Source organism: Haemaphysalis longicornis, unplaced genomic scaffold (genome assembly GCF_048455015.1).
Source record: "Haemaphysalis longicornis isolate Haplotype H1 unplaced genomic scaffold, Haemaphysalis longicornis Haplotype H1 scaffold_7, whole genome shotgun sequence".
In the NCBI taxonomy this organism is placed as follows: Eukaryota; Metazoa; Arthropoda; class Arachnida; order Ixodida; family Ixodidae; genus Haemaphysalis; species Haemaphysalis longicornis.
The window spans coordinates 150844782-150861649 of record NW_027526422.1 but is presented as its reverse complement, the minus strand read 5'-3'; the positions used below and the strand labels follow the sequence as shown (position 1 = coordinate 150861649).

The 16868-nt window shown below is 51.6% G+C and overlaps 1 pseudogene; it reads right to left on the bottom strand.

Annotated features, from left to right (window-relative positions):
• Positions 1-14835: 14835 nt before the first annotated feature.
• On the bottom strand, positions 14836-15525 carry LOC144146605 (uncharacterized; annotated as a pseudogene).
• Positions 15526-16868: the final 1343 nt, after the last annotated feature.

Sequence of the window (16868 nt, the reverse complement as noted above, 5' to 3'; positions counted from 1 at the left end):
GTTGTTCTGGTGACGACGCATAGCTCTTACTTCAGCAGCGTGAACCTATGGATTCTGACATCAGCAGAGCTGAGCCTCTGCTCGGGCAGCACCTCCTTCATCTCAGGAAGGGATCGTGTCATGAGTGAACACACAACGGTGCGCAATACTGTGGCGTTATCTCATAGCGCATTCCGCCACAGAGCACGACCTACAAGGCACCCTTACATACCACCCACCCCCTCACACTTTTGCCGTGTCTCCTCCTTCGCTTTCCTGCTTGCTCTAGCTAGTCTGCCTTTGGTGTTCGTTCGCTCAGTTATGAAACCGACAACGAGGGATGACACAAAACCCCAGGGCCGGGCGCTCAAGCTGCACTCTAAAACAAGAGCAGAAGTGTCACATGTCAATATGAATCCCTGGACACTAGACAACTAAATGGCAGCCTCACTCTCCATGAATGGCAAAAGGGTATTAAAATAAAAGTAGTTGAGCTGGTCCTTCATTGTCTCTCATTTGGTGCAGCTCAACCGAATTCGTTCAATCAGAATGAAATCCTTTCCGTAGACAACGGAGACGCTCCAGCTGAGTGCGGACATCTTATTCGCACATAATAGAAGTTGTTCGTTTGAGCCTTGGGCCATTTTCTGTCAGCTCGCTGCAGAAGGAGCTGCTTGCCAGCTCTTCCCCCTTTTTGTCCCGAAGGGTGTACAGGCACTTGATCTCGAGCACCCCATACGACCCTTCGGCCGGGTTGAAGACGAGCCTGTCAGGCGGAGCACCGAGCCAAAGAAAGGCGGGGCTCACCAGCAGGCCACAGGGGAGGACTGTCACATCATGCCCCATGGTACAAAGCACCTCCTTGGAGCACTTCGCAGCCATGGGCTCGTTGGATATGCTGTGCCTGCACACACATACAACAGCAGGTCACACTGCTGCCCAATACAAATATCAACAGAATGTGTACTCTCAGAAGCCTTAAAGGCCAGCTGCACTGAAATTTTCGACAACGTAAAAATAATGTTAATAGTACACGTGAAAAGAGTGCGAAATGCAGAATACTATTTTTCAAACATGAACGTGAGTGACGCAAACGGCTCACGACTTCAGCGTTTTTGGAACCGAAACTGAATAGAAAAGGCGGCCATTACCGGCGGCCGGATGTGGCGTATCTGATGGAATGTAAGCGGCTGCGCTAGAATTGGCGGCTGCTCAGAGCCGCCTTCAAACGCACGTGGTAGCGTCACGTTTCGCACTGTTATTTCCACAGAAGAACTCCCACTAACGTTTGCCCAGGATAGTAGAGTTAGGCACAATTCCGACATCGCGTTGCTGTCAGTTGGAATGAGGTAGACCGTACGAGTTTTTTTTTTTTCATCAGTATAACTGCCGTTGTAGCAATCCTTGGCATTGCGAGTAAAAAAGCGGGCCCTGATTTACAAAGCTAGTTGCTCGTACGATATCGAAAAGCAGCATTGGTTAGCCAGCGCCTCGGCTGTCACATCGTTCTTTTTGAAGGGAATAATAAACCGCAGGCGGGCGGAGATCAATCACTATTTTTACTATATATTACGTGCAAATAGCTTCATGAATATCAGCCCAGTATTTTTTGTCTTGCAGAATTGAATTATAAAAGAGATCTGAAACTATATGCAAGCTTCCACAGTTAAATGACATATTAAAACACAAGAAAAATTACCTACCGTATTTACTCGAAAATAGGTTGAGCACGAATATAAGTCGACCCCTATACATAGTGCCTTTCGAGAAATAAAAAAAAAAATATTCGAATATAGGTCGACTCATATTTTTCGAGAAACAAAAATTTCAACATGACGACACACCTTTATTTACAATCGGCTCACCTCAGCCACTAACCTCGCTAGCGACAAGCCTCATCATCGGAAGTGTCGGGAAAGCTGTCGTCGGATGTTTCGCTGGCGTGTTCGGCATCCCAAATGACGTCGTCCTCGGTGCCATCGAGCGCGTTCGAGATGCAGCATTTTTTGAAGCCAGTCTGGATTATCTCCGCTGGCAGGTCATCCCACGCATCTTTCACCCATGTCGCAACTTTGCTCAGGGGTGCCTTCTTGCATCGTCCCGTCGGTGTTATGGCGGCATCGTTCTTCGCGAGCCACTCTTTGTACAACTTGGCGACACGGTCCTTGAAGGGCTTGTTGACGGCGACGTCTAGTGGCTGCAGCTGGGACGTCATACTGCCAGGTATGACGACCAGGTCTGTGTTGGCCTTCTGTATGGTTTCCTTCACGCCTGGGCAAATGTGGCCTCTGAACGAATCCAAGACCAGCATGTTTGTAAGGTGCAAGTCTGCTCCCGGTCGCTTCATCCAAACCGTCTGAAACCACTCTTTCACCATCGCTTCATTCATGAAGCCTTTTTCATTCACGCGGATGACCACGTTCCTGGGGAACTGCTCGTTTTTTGGGATTGTTTTCCGTCGAAACACTATGTATGGCGGCAGCCTCCTCCCATCAGCCGTGCAGCACAGCATCACCGTAAACCGCGTGTGCTCGTGACCTGTTGTGAGCAGGCGCACGTCCTTGGCTCCTTTTGTGGTGACCGTACTGCGACTAGGCATATCGAAATACACTGGGGTCCTTCTGACGGCGAAGCTGGAGCACATACCGCTGGAACACCACCAGCCGTTCCTCGTATTCTGCTGGTAAATGCTGGCAGATTGTCGTTCTACAACGAAGAGACAGTCCGTTGTGCCGCATGAACTTTTGGACCCAGCCCCGGCTCACTTTGAATGCTGACCGGCTGATTCCATCTCGCTGCGCCAACTGCCGGGCTTTGGTCTGAATGTCCTCACAGGACACCTGCAGGCCTTTTGCGCACTCCTATTCCACGTGAAGCCTCACTTCTTTTTCGAGGGCGTCATGCCTCCCGGTGGCTGGGCCACGAAAAGCACGACGCCGCCCGTTGCACACAAAAAAATTCCCAGGCATTTCCCCTGAGGGTGAACATGGTTAAGTGCGAATGCACGGGGTGATGCTATGAGGGGGGTAAAGTTAAAATCCGTTGGCATTCGCCAGTGAGTTAACGTAAACTCCCCCGACCGCGGGTCTTGCGCATCCATGTCCTCGCATCGGTGTTCGCCCGACCGTCTTCCGAACTCGTTCCAAAGAACCCGCAACGCGTTCAACCTGTTGGTCTCGTTCCTCACGCCGGAAATGCAGCTTAGGTTGTTATCGAACCTTAGCCGGTCGCACACGGCGCAGCTGTTGCCGAAGCTGCGGTCCAGGAAGTCTCGCTTGAAGCGCGCGTCCGGCCGATCGAATTCGAGGGCCCGCACATGCTCACGCGCCGCGCGCTCCCGGGCCAGAACGCCTTCGCGGTCCTCGGCTCGCTTCGCACGCTTTCGTTCGGCGTCTCGCTGCCGGCCTTCATCACCGCAGCCGATGCGCCGCTTACGTCTCCCTTCGGCCTCCCGAGCGCGGAGTTCGGGATCCGCAGCCCGCTTCGCCCGCTTGCGCTCGGCTTCACGGGCCCTTCGTCGCACTGCCTTGTCCTCAACCGCTGCGGTATCTTCAACGACGCGTGCAGTGCTCGCATTCGGTTGCGTGCATTCGGTTGCATTCGGAGAGCGGTGCGGGGAGTGGCGCGCGCCCGCGCAAACCGCGGTGAGGTGGTGGAGCGCGCGCAGTCACGTGGGGTGTGACGTCGCTGCGCCGTTGCTACGGACGCTCCTCTCCGCTCCTCGCGCCGTTGCTAGGGGAGAGGAGGAGGAGCAATGCGGACGGCGGAAGGTTCGGGGTCGCTTATAAAGTGCATTCGCACTTGCCCCCACCTCCCCGGCGGACGATTCAGGCTCGCTTAAGATTCCTGGCCAATCTCCCACGTGGGTATGTGCCATGTCAGCGGCCAGGCAGCGCGCGCCCATCTCCCCCCGTTGCTAAGGAAGACGAAAAGCGCGCGCACCCGCAGCTGTTGCTATGCGGACGGCGGAAGGTTCGGGGTCGCTTATAAAGTGCATTCGCACTTAAAAAGTCGGTCCCGCTGCTTCCTCCAATCCCTAATCAACTTCTCATTCACACCGAACTCGCGTTGAGCAGCGTAGTTGGAGTTTTCGGCGAAAAGTATAACTTGAGGGTTAAGGGGGGAAATAGGTCTTGAAACAATTTTGCTTACTTTCTAAGCAAACTTAATAATGAAACTTGCCAGTCTTGTTGCTTTTTTCTGCTGATTTGAAATGTGCATTTATTTTTTCCGTCAGCCAATTAGTCCTCAAGATAATTAGAGGTAATCCACCATGTTTTCCCTTAACAATAGAAAAAAAAGTATTCCTCAAAAAACTATAATCTGCATATGTCAGATACTAGAAACACTGGTGAGTGAAACATAGCAAGCAGTTTTTTGATTAATTGCTTGTAAGAAATTTTCGAGCTAATTGAACTTGCGTGCTTGAAATAGTGCCACCAGTCACCCAGAAATAAAGCAAATTTAAAATTTTCTAAAAAGAAATTTTGCTACATTTCAAACACTGCACCATTGGCTTTGCCCTGAAAAAAGAATTATAGCTCTATCTGCCCGCAGTGCTGAGATATTGCTTCGGCAAGCTTGCAAGAAGTCAGAAATTCTGCTTTTGAGAAAATGAGCAGAAACACAAAACGTCAAAGGTAATTACAAACACCAGAAAATATTTACATGCTTACACTTGCAAGTGCCCAGTATCCACCAGGAACATAGTCCTGTTGACTTTTGTCAGTTCTGTGGTGCTTTCCCAGGGCCTGCTTCACATTTTCAGCAGACGCATGCTTTCGAGCAGATGCGGTCATCCTCCGCTTGTCCTTCTCTGCCAGGCGTTTCGAGTTTTGCCGGCCAGGGGTGAGGCTGAGCTTTTTGAGGATGCCTGTTGCAGCTCTTGCATAGCCGGCATTAAACTTCATGACTGCCTCACCGACAGCAGCCTCAACAGTAAACAGTGAAGCGTGCCGCTCCTTTGGTGCAAGCGCCCAGATCATGGAGTGCAAGCTTTCATTGTTATTCTGCATCTTGCCGCGCTGGCACCGCTCCAGCAACTTCCTATCCGATAATCACACACATGGGCGGGCAAGCTGTAGCGGTGCTTTGCCTCGGCTGCATTTTGCCGGCACCACGAGTCAGGGCCTGTGGACAAAGGCTGTGGTTGGATACACCATCACGCGAAGTGACATGCAAGTGGGTCGCCATAACAGCCCTGTGTGTTGCTTCTACGTCCTCCTGGTGGGACTTCAAGGCCCACCCATAATACGGTGTCAACTTGTTGACCAAATCTCCAGTGAGTCTGCCCTTGCCACCAAGGCCATGCCCCTTGTGCTGGGAAAACAGCTTTCGCAGGTTTGTCCCCATGCGCTTCTGGACGTGATTAACGCAGTCCTCCTTCAGGATGTCCATGTAGCCATACGCCTTTTCTTCCTGCAAAGTGAGGTAGGCCCGACTGTCTCTGTCTGACAACACGGTTGTATAGCGGAGGTTGTGTTTGGAGAGAGACCTTTGGAAAAGGATAAGCACGGCCTCAACTTCCATTTCACCAGCTTTCTTGCTGATGTTTTTCTGACATTGGTGGTTGTCCACCCACGTTTGGTACGGAGGGTCGTTCTCCTTAGGTTTCTGCTCACAGGCTGCTCAGAAATTGCTCAACACAATATAGTCTAATATAAAACCTGTAAAAAGTTCAATCACTGTTCTGACGCCAATGTGGGAAGAATGTCCGCGAGTCATCCAAGGCCCATCGTAGGAAACGGTGATGTTGCCAGGTATGTTTGCATCGAGCTCGCGAACGGAATTTGCGCACTCGGTCATTAACTCCTTGGAAGCACAGGCCACTGCAGGTGCCAATTTTTTTTTTACATAGTTTTGCCACGCCTTCGTGTGCAGACCGTGGTGCGATATATTCATGGCAGAAAAAATGTCGTTGAGCGCCATTCGACGATTGCTGGTGCTTTGCATTGCACGCGCTGCGAGGATGTTGACGCTGAATGGGTTTCTGTTTTGGTCCCCGGCCACACGCGGCGAACTCCACGCAGACGAAATGTCACCACAGTTGACGCACGTAATCAAAAGCTTCACGGCCAGACCGTACTCCCGATTGCATTTGCTGATTTTTACATCGCCGCAAGTTTTACATTTCACGCACCTCAATAAGTCATTCACCGAGTCTAAGCTGACGACGACGAAGCTCACGTTGTCAGGCGAGTCTGCTGCGGCACCGTCACCGGCAGCAGCCAGGCGATCTTGTTTCTGCTTCGTTGCTGAAGTTGACGCCGGCTCATGTAGCTTGGCTTCTGCATTTCTTGCGTTCTCCTGTAACTCTGCTGGCTGTAGGATTTTAGTATCAAGGCGAACGCGGCCACTTCCACCCGCACTTTCACGGGCTGGTGGAGCCGTTAGGCCTATAGCAGCCGGCTCGGCGGCGGCGATGCTTGGCACTGATAACCGGCCGTCCTCGACGCTCGTTGCTGGTGCCCGACGATTCGTGATCTTAGCGATAAGGCTTTTTTTCGTTTTCTTGCCGAATTTGTGAACTGTGTGGAACTTTCGTGCAACGCGAGACGACGCACGCCGCTTCATCGTCGATCACAGAATTCAGGATGGTGCCGACGTGGGCCAGCAAAGCACGCACAACGCAGCCAGCAGACGCCACAAGCCGACTTCAGCCAATCATGCTCCGAGAAATGGTCACGTGCACCAAACTACCAATCGTAGCGTGCGTTTTGACTCTTGTTTGATGGTTGTTTTCTCCGCAACCAATGAATGCACAGAAGCCACGGTGGCAGGAATTTGAAGGCGAAAAACTGCTCTTCCGAATGATACCAAAATGGCCGCGAGTGCAGCTGTGAACATGGCAGGGGTGAGACAGCTGCGCTCCGTAGACGAATCCTCGACGTTGCCCAGTGTCCACCGGCCTCCTGTGGAGACCTTTGTCGCCAGGGCGCTGAAGTCAGCGGCGCCGCCGGGCCCGAAGATGCGTGACTTCGGCCCGGTGATGTTTTCCACCCTGGAGCCTGTCAGGGCTGGAGTTTCGGCGGCGATGAACTCGGACATGGTCGGGATTGGGAGGCCAAGACAATTTGCCGTGGCCCATGAAAGCCCCGAAGCCAGGAGGGCTCCGAACGTGACAGCGCCAATGACGACGGCCGAGCCGGAAAGCCACCGTGTCAGGCAGCTCTCCTGAAGTGGGGCGAACGCGTCAACGTCCGCCTCCACCAGCCCGAGGGCACGAGCCATCCTTATGAGGTGGGATGACTCGCCCACACGCACAGAGCCCCGACCGAGTGAGAGGTCATCGAACCTCAGGGGCCATGTCTGGTATGTGACGTCAGAGTATGCTTCGGGGAGCATACCCGACGGGCCGACTTGGTACCACGCCAGCCATTTGAGGAAGTTGCGGCCGTCGGTGGGGAGGAGGGCTGGCTCAGGCCATTTCCTGACTTTGGGGCCGCGGGACCCAAACCTCTCCGCCCCGTCAACGGCAGTCGCAAACATTCCGAGAGAGTCCCCCCCGGCTGACGGGACGATGATGGGATCGGGGGGGAGGACTCTTGTCAACTCTGTCGCGGCCGCGAGTGCACCGTTGATGCACCCGGGAGTGCCGGCGATCTTTGCCAGCTCGCGCCAGGCACGGTAAGTGTCAAATTGGGACACCGGAGCGTTGCCAATCGTCCCGTCGGCGCCGAACACGTGGTCAACGAGGCTACGAACCTCGGCCAAGCGAACGGCGGCGCCGGGAGGATAGCCCGCCCCGATGAAAGGCACGCTGAGGCCCCCAAGGGAGAAAGTGGAGGCAGCCTTGCCCTTGAGTGTCTGGTCGATGACCACGAGGAGGATGTCCTCCGGACCATCAACATATGCGCACGAAGCAACGGGTGCGGCATTGATGATCGCGTCGTAGTCGGTGGACGACGTCTCGGCGAGGTCTGCGCAATTGAGCTCGTACCATATGCGCAGGTTGTAGTAGGCAGTGCCCACAAACGAAAGGGCATATGGGAGGGCAGCGGTCTGCCCTGACAGGTGGCTTTGAATTGGAACCACAGCTGTCGACCGCTCCCACAGTTCCGGCGAAAAGCGTGCACGGAGGTTGGCGTGGAGGCGGTCCTCACCCGCGAGTAGCTGCGCATACAGCGAGAGGTCAATGGCGAGAATCCGGCCGGTGGGTGCCAACGCGCCGTAGCCAGTGACAACCCTTCTTGTAGACCGGGCGGCGTATGTGACTGCGCACCTGGTCGGGAGCTGAGTGCTCTGCTGTATAGTGGCAGGAGTAGCACACAGCTCTGAGATGAGAGTGCACCGGAGGAAGGGCGCCTCATCGGGCTCTGAGATGAGAGCGCACCGGAGGAAGGGCGCCTCATCGGGTTGTTTGTCGAGTTCTGACCCGACGGCGTTGACGATGATGGAAACGGCCTGAGTGTTGACCGTGCCGGGATAGACGAAGAACCTCGAAGCCGAGAATTCGCCCATAGGCTTCTGAACGAGGCCCTTGATGGTGTCAAATAGGGGGAGGGTCTTGATGTGAGCGGTTGACGGGGTGAGCATCCCTCCAACCTGGGCCTTCCGCATCGGAATCTTATCCAGGATGGCTGTCTTTCGGTCTGCCGTCGGGACACCGTCCTCGGGAGGGCCAGGGACGGTGACCGTCAGAGAGACCGGGCGGAGGGGCTCTGCCCATTGCCAAACCGTGTGGTCACGTGGGTGTCTGCCGATGGCCGGGCAGATTGGTTGGTCAACATAGGTGGGGCGTGCGGACTTCAGCGGCATTGCCTGAGGCAACGGCTGTGCCCACGCCAGTAGTGATGCAGCCTGAGGGGAGGCGGACTTTTCTGCGATAGTGATTTCCTTGTCTTTCTCTGTTTTTTCCATGGTTTTTTCTATGGTTTCGGACCATCGCGACCGGGTCAGGTTTCCAGGGAGTAGGCGACCAACAAACCCCCCAGGGCACGGAGCGACACAGACACTGCCAACTTGCCAGGAGAGCAGCGAAGAGAAAAAATAGAAGAAATTAGAAAATTGAATAGAAAGAAAAGTAGAGAGACAAAGAGAGGGTGTCGCTCCGAAAGTTCCTGCGATTTTGCAGCCGCCCCATTCCATAGGGGCGATTTCCCGTGCAAGCCGGGTGAACTTCCCAAGCGTTGTAGTCCCACACAAGGGCCGAGCGCCAGGCCGGGGAGTCGCTTGTACCTATTTTACCGGTAGGTGCCCGGCGCCACCAAGGAACACGAATTCACATGGTGCCTTCCACAGCCACGATGGACGCTCAACTCGCAACCGCCTGTGGCAGGACAAGCCGCCAGACTCTTTCACCCCCGGCAATGGCGCAACGCGGCATGATGGCCGGGGGCCCCGCCAGATGGACAAGGGTCAGGGGCCCCTCGATAGGGTAAAGGCAGCTTTCCAGACATGAAATCCCCTTTCAAGGGTCCGCACTCGACCAGGGACGCCTGTACCCATTAAAGAAACCGGTGGGTGTCCGGCGGTACCAGGATTCGAACCCTGGACCTCCCGCATACGAAGCGAGTGCTGTACCTTTGAGCCATCGCTGCGGTTAAAAGTTCCTGCGATTTTGCAGCCGCCCCATTCCATAGGGGCGATTTCCCGTGCAAGCCGGGTGAACTTCCCAAGCGTTGTAGTCCCACACAAGGGCCGAGCGCCAGGCCGGGGAGTCGCTTGTACCTATTTTACCGGTAGGTGCCCGGCGCCACCAAGGAACACGAATTCACATGGTGCCTTCCACAGCCACGATGGACGCTCAACTCGCAACCGCCTGTGGCAGGACAAGCCGCCAGACTCTTTCACCCCCGGCAATGGCGCAACGCGGCATGATGGCCGGGGGCCCCGCCAGATGGTCAAGGGTCAGGGGCCCCTCGATAGGGTAAAGGCAGCTTTCCAGACATGAAATCACCTTTCAAGGGTCCGCACTCGACCAGGGACGCCTGTACCCATTAAAGAAACCGGTGGGTGTCCGGCGGTACCAGGATTCGAACCCTGGACCTCCCGCATACGAAGCGAGTGCTGTACCTTTGAGCCATCGCTGCGGTTAAAAGTTCCTGCGATTTTGCAGCCGCCCCATTCCATAGGGGCGATTTCCCGTGCAAGCCGGGTGAACTTCCCAAGCGTTGTAGTCCCACACAAGGGCCGAGCGCCAGGCCGGGGAGTCGCTTGTACCTATTTTACCGGTAGGTGCCCGGCGCCACCAAGGAACACGAATTCACATGGTGCCTTCCACAGCCACGATGGACGCTCAACTCGCAACCGCCTGTGGCAGGACAAGCCGCCAGACTCTTTCACCCCCGGCAATGGCGCAATGCGGCATGATGGCCGGGGGCCCCGCCAGATGGTCAAGGGTCAGGGGCCCCTCGATAGGGTAAAGGCAGCTTTCCAGACGTGAAATCCCCTTTCAAGGGTCCGCACTCGACCAGGGACGCCTGTACTCATTAAAGAAACCGGTGGGTGTCCGGCGGTACCAGGATTCGAACCCCGGACCTCCCGCATACGAGGCGAGTGCTGTACCTTTGAGCTAATTTGTTTTCTTGCGCCAGGCTGCTCCAAAAGCTTGAAAATTTGCAAAAAATGCGCCAAACTGCTCCAAAACAGTCTGAGAGCCAAGGATTTTAATGGTCCCGTCAGTTTCAGTGGGAAAAAATGCCTACTAACGGCATAATTTTCCAGCACACCCAAGGTGATGCTTTTTGAAAGCTTCAATTGATGGATCATTCAATAAAAAACCCGTATAAAATTGTCCCCAAGATAGTTTTTTTCGAAAGTCACAATGTGGGGTTGCAAAAGTTATACTCTGAGTTTTTAAAGTTTTCCCATTGAAAATCATTGCAAAGTCCTGTGGAAAAAATACGTATGTGCACTGAAGCGACAAACAACTTGTGCAATTAAGTTGATGGAAAAACGGCAATTTTCGGAGCGCCGTATCTCCGGAACGACATCACTGGGCGGCGCCATCTTGGTGTGGTGAAGATTGGAAAATCAAAACACGGCCGCCAGGCGAAGCAGTTGCTCGTGGTTTAGGCCGAGTGCTCTTCGCCGATTTTTACCGTGGGTTTTGTTATGGGGATGGCTGGGTTTATATTTAGTCGTTTCATCTGTTGCGGGAAGTTGTGCGACTCGAAAGACGGGAGTTCATCAAAAACAACGTGGTCCCCGAGAATTCGCCATGTTTTGGCCTTGAGTGTCAGGCGCAGTGCGTGCTTGAAGGGAAATTTCGGACTCATTGCGGTGTTATAAAACGCTGAGTTATTGCTGCCTTTGACAGCGAGCTTGTGAGCGGCGGGAATGGGATGATCGACACTGCATGAATTGGCGGTGCAGGCTACATCGCCGCAAAATGTTCAAGCAGTGGCCAATAGCGGGACGGGCTATTATTGCACGCTAGTAATAATGGTTCATCTGTATGAAGTGAAATTTAATGCCAAGATATTAGCAAATTGTTCTTTGTTTGGAGGAGAGTTATTTCCTAAACAAAATAAAGTATAAAGAAAATTAACATATAGAACTAATCTAGAGGGATCAGAGAGTGCAAAAATGAAGAATGAGTGTTCTAGGTCAATTTGAACCAGAGTTACAGCAAGTCAAACATTTGCGTGTGGAAATGCTTGTTTGGATCAAAAATAAATCGTCACTTTTCTAATATTTTAAAAATAATAATTATGCATACTTTAGCCTGATTGCACTCTCCGAAAGTGTATCTTTCTAGTAAAAAAAGAATTATGGCAATAGCACCAGTAATACCATAGATATTGACCCTCCAAAATCACACTACAATGAAAACTGCAGTTTTGAGAAAACGAAGAAAAACGTTTAAGAACTTTTCCAAGGAGTTTACACACACATCTAGCATATCAAAATGATCGGTTGTGATCAGGGAGGGAAGCAAAACAAGAATAAATGTTCTCCACCAACCTGAACAAAAGTTATTGCATCTTACATTTGAAATGTAATGCGTGATTTGGCATTTACGACAATTTTTTTTGTAGAGCCTATTGTAAAGCTAACCACTTTATTTTGGTCCTGTTGCCCTTTTAGAGACTTGAAATCCATCATAAAAAAAGAATCATAATAATTGCTACCTTGTAGGGCAAGAGATTTTGAACTTCTGTAACTGCTACAACATGAAAATATGGGGCTGCAAGAAACACAGTTTCACACTATAGTTCACCGAAGAAAACAAACATGAAACTTTTGAAGTGGGACCAAAAAAAAACCCCAGGAGCATGGGCAGTGTGCACCCTGTCATGGGGCTGTGAGGGTCACAGTCTCGCAGTATATTTTGCCAAAAAACTTGAAACTTTTGAAGTGTGACAAACTCTCGGGAGCACAGACTGTGCACATCCTGACATGGGGCTGTGAGTGTCACAGTCTCAAGAAGATATACGAAAAGTTCAAGTGCAACTAAAAAGCCCCTGGAGTGTAGTCGACGTGCATCCCATCACGGTGCCTTCTCCTTACGATGTTGGCAAGCCCAAGGGAAGCTGCCCGCTTCTTAGCAGAACCCGTGCTGCGACGCAAGTCCTTTTCTTGTGCTCTCTCGGAATTAGTGACCGTAGCGTTCATGTTCATCTCTCCCAAGATTGCTGTAGCCGCGTGCTTGTTGCCAGTGTTGAAGCGCAGCACAGCTTCGGCAACAGCGGCTTCGACGGCAAACAGTGACGAGTGCTGGTCCTTGCTGATCAGACTCCAAATCACCGAGTGGAAGCTCTCGTTTGAGTTCTGGGTCTTCCCCCGCACACACCTCTGCAGCAGGCTCTTCTCCGACAGGTGCTTGTAAACAGGCAAAAGTGCTTCAGCCACGTCACTTGGCAGGTTGTTGTTGTGCTGGGGCTGCGGCTCTCCTTTAGCTGTTGCGGCTTTGTGACGGCACCAAGACTGCTCACCTGTGGGGCAAAAAGTGTGGTTGGGGCTGCCATCAGTGGACGTAATGTGATAGCTGCTAAACAATCTTTCACGGGCAGTTATGCTGCAGCGGCTGAGAGACCGTCACAGAGGCGAAGGAAAAACCCTTACCTTCACTTGGCGCTGTCATCGCCGTCGACGAAAGCACGTACGACTCGACGCTGAAGTTCCAACTTCTTTCGAGGCCTCTTTCGGTTGCCGACCAGCGCGAGTAAAACTCTTCGAGCTTCTCCTCCCTCAGTGGGGGTAGACAAGATAAATAGTTCTGCCATCCGGTGAAGGGGAGAACAATCTCACCAGAACTTGCCTTGCTATCTCACGTAGAGCGAGCGGGGCGAGAGGACTTCCACTTTCTTTGAGCATGGCAGTGGTGCACAATGTTGCCAGTGGTGCACAGGGTTGACACCTTTTTGGAAAGGGTCTATGGCGACCCTGGGCTCACATTGCAGGCGATTGTGAAAGGGGGGGCTTCTCCGACAGCTTCTACTCACATATGTGGCGTCTCACAGGTGGCATGTTGTCCAGAAAGAGGCCCAGGTAGCCACTGGGCGACTTCTTTGTACTTCGCTACCAGTCAAGGGGGGCGCCCAGGCAATGGGAACTGAGGGGTCGGGAAAAGCATAACAGAAACCAGGGAATGCCGTATTTACTCGATTGAAACGCGGCTGCGATTGTAACGCGAGGGGTGACTTTTCACTGCTTCTAGCAAGAAAAAGTAAATCGCGAATGTAACGCAAAGGGCGGCTTGTAGATGCATCCGTCAAAAAAAAAAAAAAAAAAGGCCAAATAAAAACTACCGAAATAATGTGACACTAGCGCATGCATGAAAAATTGCATTTATTTTTCAAATGTTGACTAAAAAAAATCACCTGCCTCAAGATGTTATGTTCTTGCTAGTCGTCATCAGGTGAGTTCTCGGAATCCGAGTCCTTTGCACTCTCATCCTCCCAGGGAATGTGCCATCAAGGGCATTTGAAACCGAACACTTTTTGAAAGCATGAACTACCATGCTGTGTGGGAGGTCCTACCAAGCAGCAGACACCCACTCGGCAATGAGTGAAGCGCTCGGTCATTTGATTCTTCCTGAGGGTGTCGGGGTTTGATCTTCCCGGATCCAGTCGTTGTACAGCCTGCAGATTCTGTCCTTAAACGGTTTGTTTAAGCACATATCGAGCAGTTGCAGAATCGAGGTCATTCTGCCGGGAATGACAGCAAGGTGTGTTTCAGTCTCTGCCAACTTCTTCTTGACCTCGGAGGTGAGGTGTCCACGGGACGAATCCAGTACGAGGGTTGATGACGGGTGTAGAAGAGCATCTGGTCGCCGGCACCACACTGTGTTCGTCCAGTCAAGAACTAAGGATGCTTCCATCCATCCATCCCTTCCCCTGGCAACACACAATGATGTTCCTAGGGAACAACATTTCCGTTGGAATAGTCTTCCGGCGAAAAATGATTGAGGCAGCTTGTGGCCATCTGCCAAGCATACCAGCATTGCTGTTACAGTAAACCCTCATTACAAGACTCTCAAGGGACCCAGAAAATGTATCTCTTGCAATCATGGGCACGTTAACGAAAAAAAGTAACAGTGTTACAGTTACCTAACCCGAAAAAGTAACTCTGTTGCAGTTACGAAGTTTCCAAAAGTAACTAGTTACAGTTACAGTTACTGCAAAAAAGTAGCGTCGTTATTTTTCCGTTACTGTATAAAACTACGTAATAGCTAACAAAATTGTCTTATTTAATAGAAACTTACTAAGGCATGCGGGTAGTAAAAATCACACGTACTAAAGCCTACACGAGGTGAACCTAAAATGATGCACACTCATGCCCGAACCAGCAATCGTGCACGCCTCATTTTTTTTTATTACGGAAGTTTTCTATCCATCATAAGGAGGAGGAGGATGAGGAGGAGGAGGCAAAACGTTTTATTGAGCAAAAAAGAAGTTGGGTGGCGTCTTCAGTTCAGAAAGCCGCGTGCTTCCGCAGCCCGAGTGGCCTGGTCGACAGGCGTTGCTGGTCCTCCGGGTGCAGGCAAAAGGGAACGCGCAGGAACTTTATTTTTTTTGTTGCTGCACTCTCACTGTAAGAAATTTATTTGCAAACATCATTGTAGCATAGAATTAGTTGTTTTTCAAAGTTGGAATCAGAGAGCTTCTTTCTCTTGATGGTGAATACGTCGCGTTCTCTGCTGAACAGACGTTCAGGGGGTGCACTGGGTGGAATCCCCGTATTCCGCTGTATGAACATCTTCATTATCTTGGGGAACTTCGACAGCTCACTCAGACTTGTTGCTGGATCGTTTACCCACTGTTGCACCTCGGTGGATGAGGGAGAGGCTTGCGGCAGCTGGAAGAATTCGTCGTCTTCGTCGCTTCCGTCAACAGTTGCTGGATTTTCACTGGAAGATGCTTGCAGCGCTCGGCACACTCTTCCTTGAGAAGGTGCAATGTTGCCGCTCTCCGCCCTTCTACCATGCAGGAGAGCTGGAACTTGGGGTGGACTGCCGCTGCCAGGGCAAGACATGGCATCCTCTAGGACTTGAGAAAACCTGTGTTGACAGGGGTTACAGGAACAGTGTATGGCACTGCTGGAAAGTTGTTAATTCGAGGTGCAAGTTATATGGAAAAAACATCTTTGGTACGCACGCATGTGCGTCCCTGCGGGATCACGCGATGAGATGGCAGCAGGGAGTGAAGCGTTGGCTGTAGGGCGCCCATGTACATGTATTGTTCGCCTTGCAAATGCCCAGCGCCTTTGCCACAGTGTACATCGCCGGGACAAAATAAAAAATACAAATAAACGGACTTCTTAATTGCAAAGAAATAATCGAAATATACCTTGCAGTATTCGTCAGTGAAGCGGTATTCCTCTTGCTGCAACCGTGGCAACGAAAGTGCGTCGAATACTGCGTCCACCCTCCCTTTTGGAACTTCATCGATGAACTTCACAGCGTTGAAGAGAGAATTCCATCGTGTTGCGTTAGGCACTGGGAGCTGTCTTCCCAAGGCAGTCTTTGTGGCTTCGGCGGCTGCCTGCATGGACTGAGCTTGTTTTCTCCAAACAATCTTTAATTTTCCAAAAACCGTCCTCGCCATTTCACCGTACTTTGCGTTGCTGCAGGCAGGCATTTTCGGCATCGACCGAAGCGATGAGGTTCAAAGTGTGCGCGGCCCACCTCCTGAGCCGTGGCAAGTGGATCTCGTGAGATGAGATGTTCCAGCCACTGTCTAGCACCTCCGTGACGATATTTGCGAGAACGTCTTCACCATGTTCCCCTGTTTCTCCAAAGATCCTGCGTCATGAAAAGTGGAAATTCCCAGCAAAAAAAAAAAAAAAAAAAAAGGCACAAAAACAAGAACTTGCGGCTTAACTTTTTTTTATGCAGCATCAATACAATCTGGTGGGCTAGATGAATAAAGCATATAAAATAAAAGCGCAAACCACTAGGAAATAAATATTGATAAGGACAGAGCTGGAGCTTAATAATGACATTTTAAGAAAGCCGTTGGTGATAGACCAGAAGGGAGTGAACGTTAATATAGCTTCAGAAAATCTTGCACCCCTCCGTCTAACGACGACGATGGTAAAGCTTTGTGTGGCAGATTCTTTGGTTGTTGTCTCAGTTTACAAATCGCTTAAACCATGTCAACAAAGAGGAATTGGATAGACGCCGGCTTCAGAACGCGAGGGACCCAGGCTCGATTCTGGCCCCGGGGAGCATTTTTTCCTTTCAATTCACCCGGCGATTTCGCGTTACAGACGCCATCAGTGCAAACGCTAAAGCTTCGCTTGAAAAGGGACGATAAACTCGACTGCCCTGGCAGACATAATCTGTGGTGCGCTTTTAACAGAAACAAATATATAATATAAAATGTGCACTTAACGTGACCTTGCTTGACTACTTCGTGCTTGACTTGATTCTTCCGATGAAGAGGTGATGGAAGCGACATGAAAATGTAAAATTACCCCCATCGTCCCGTGTATGAGAACAC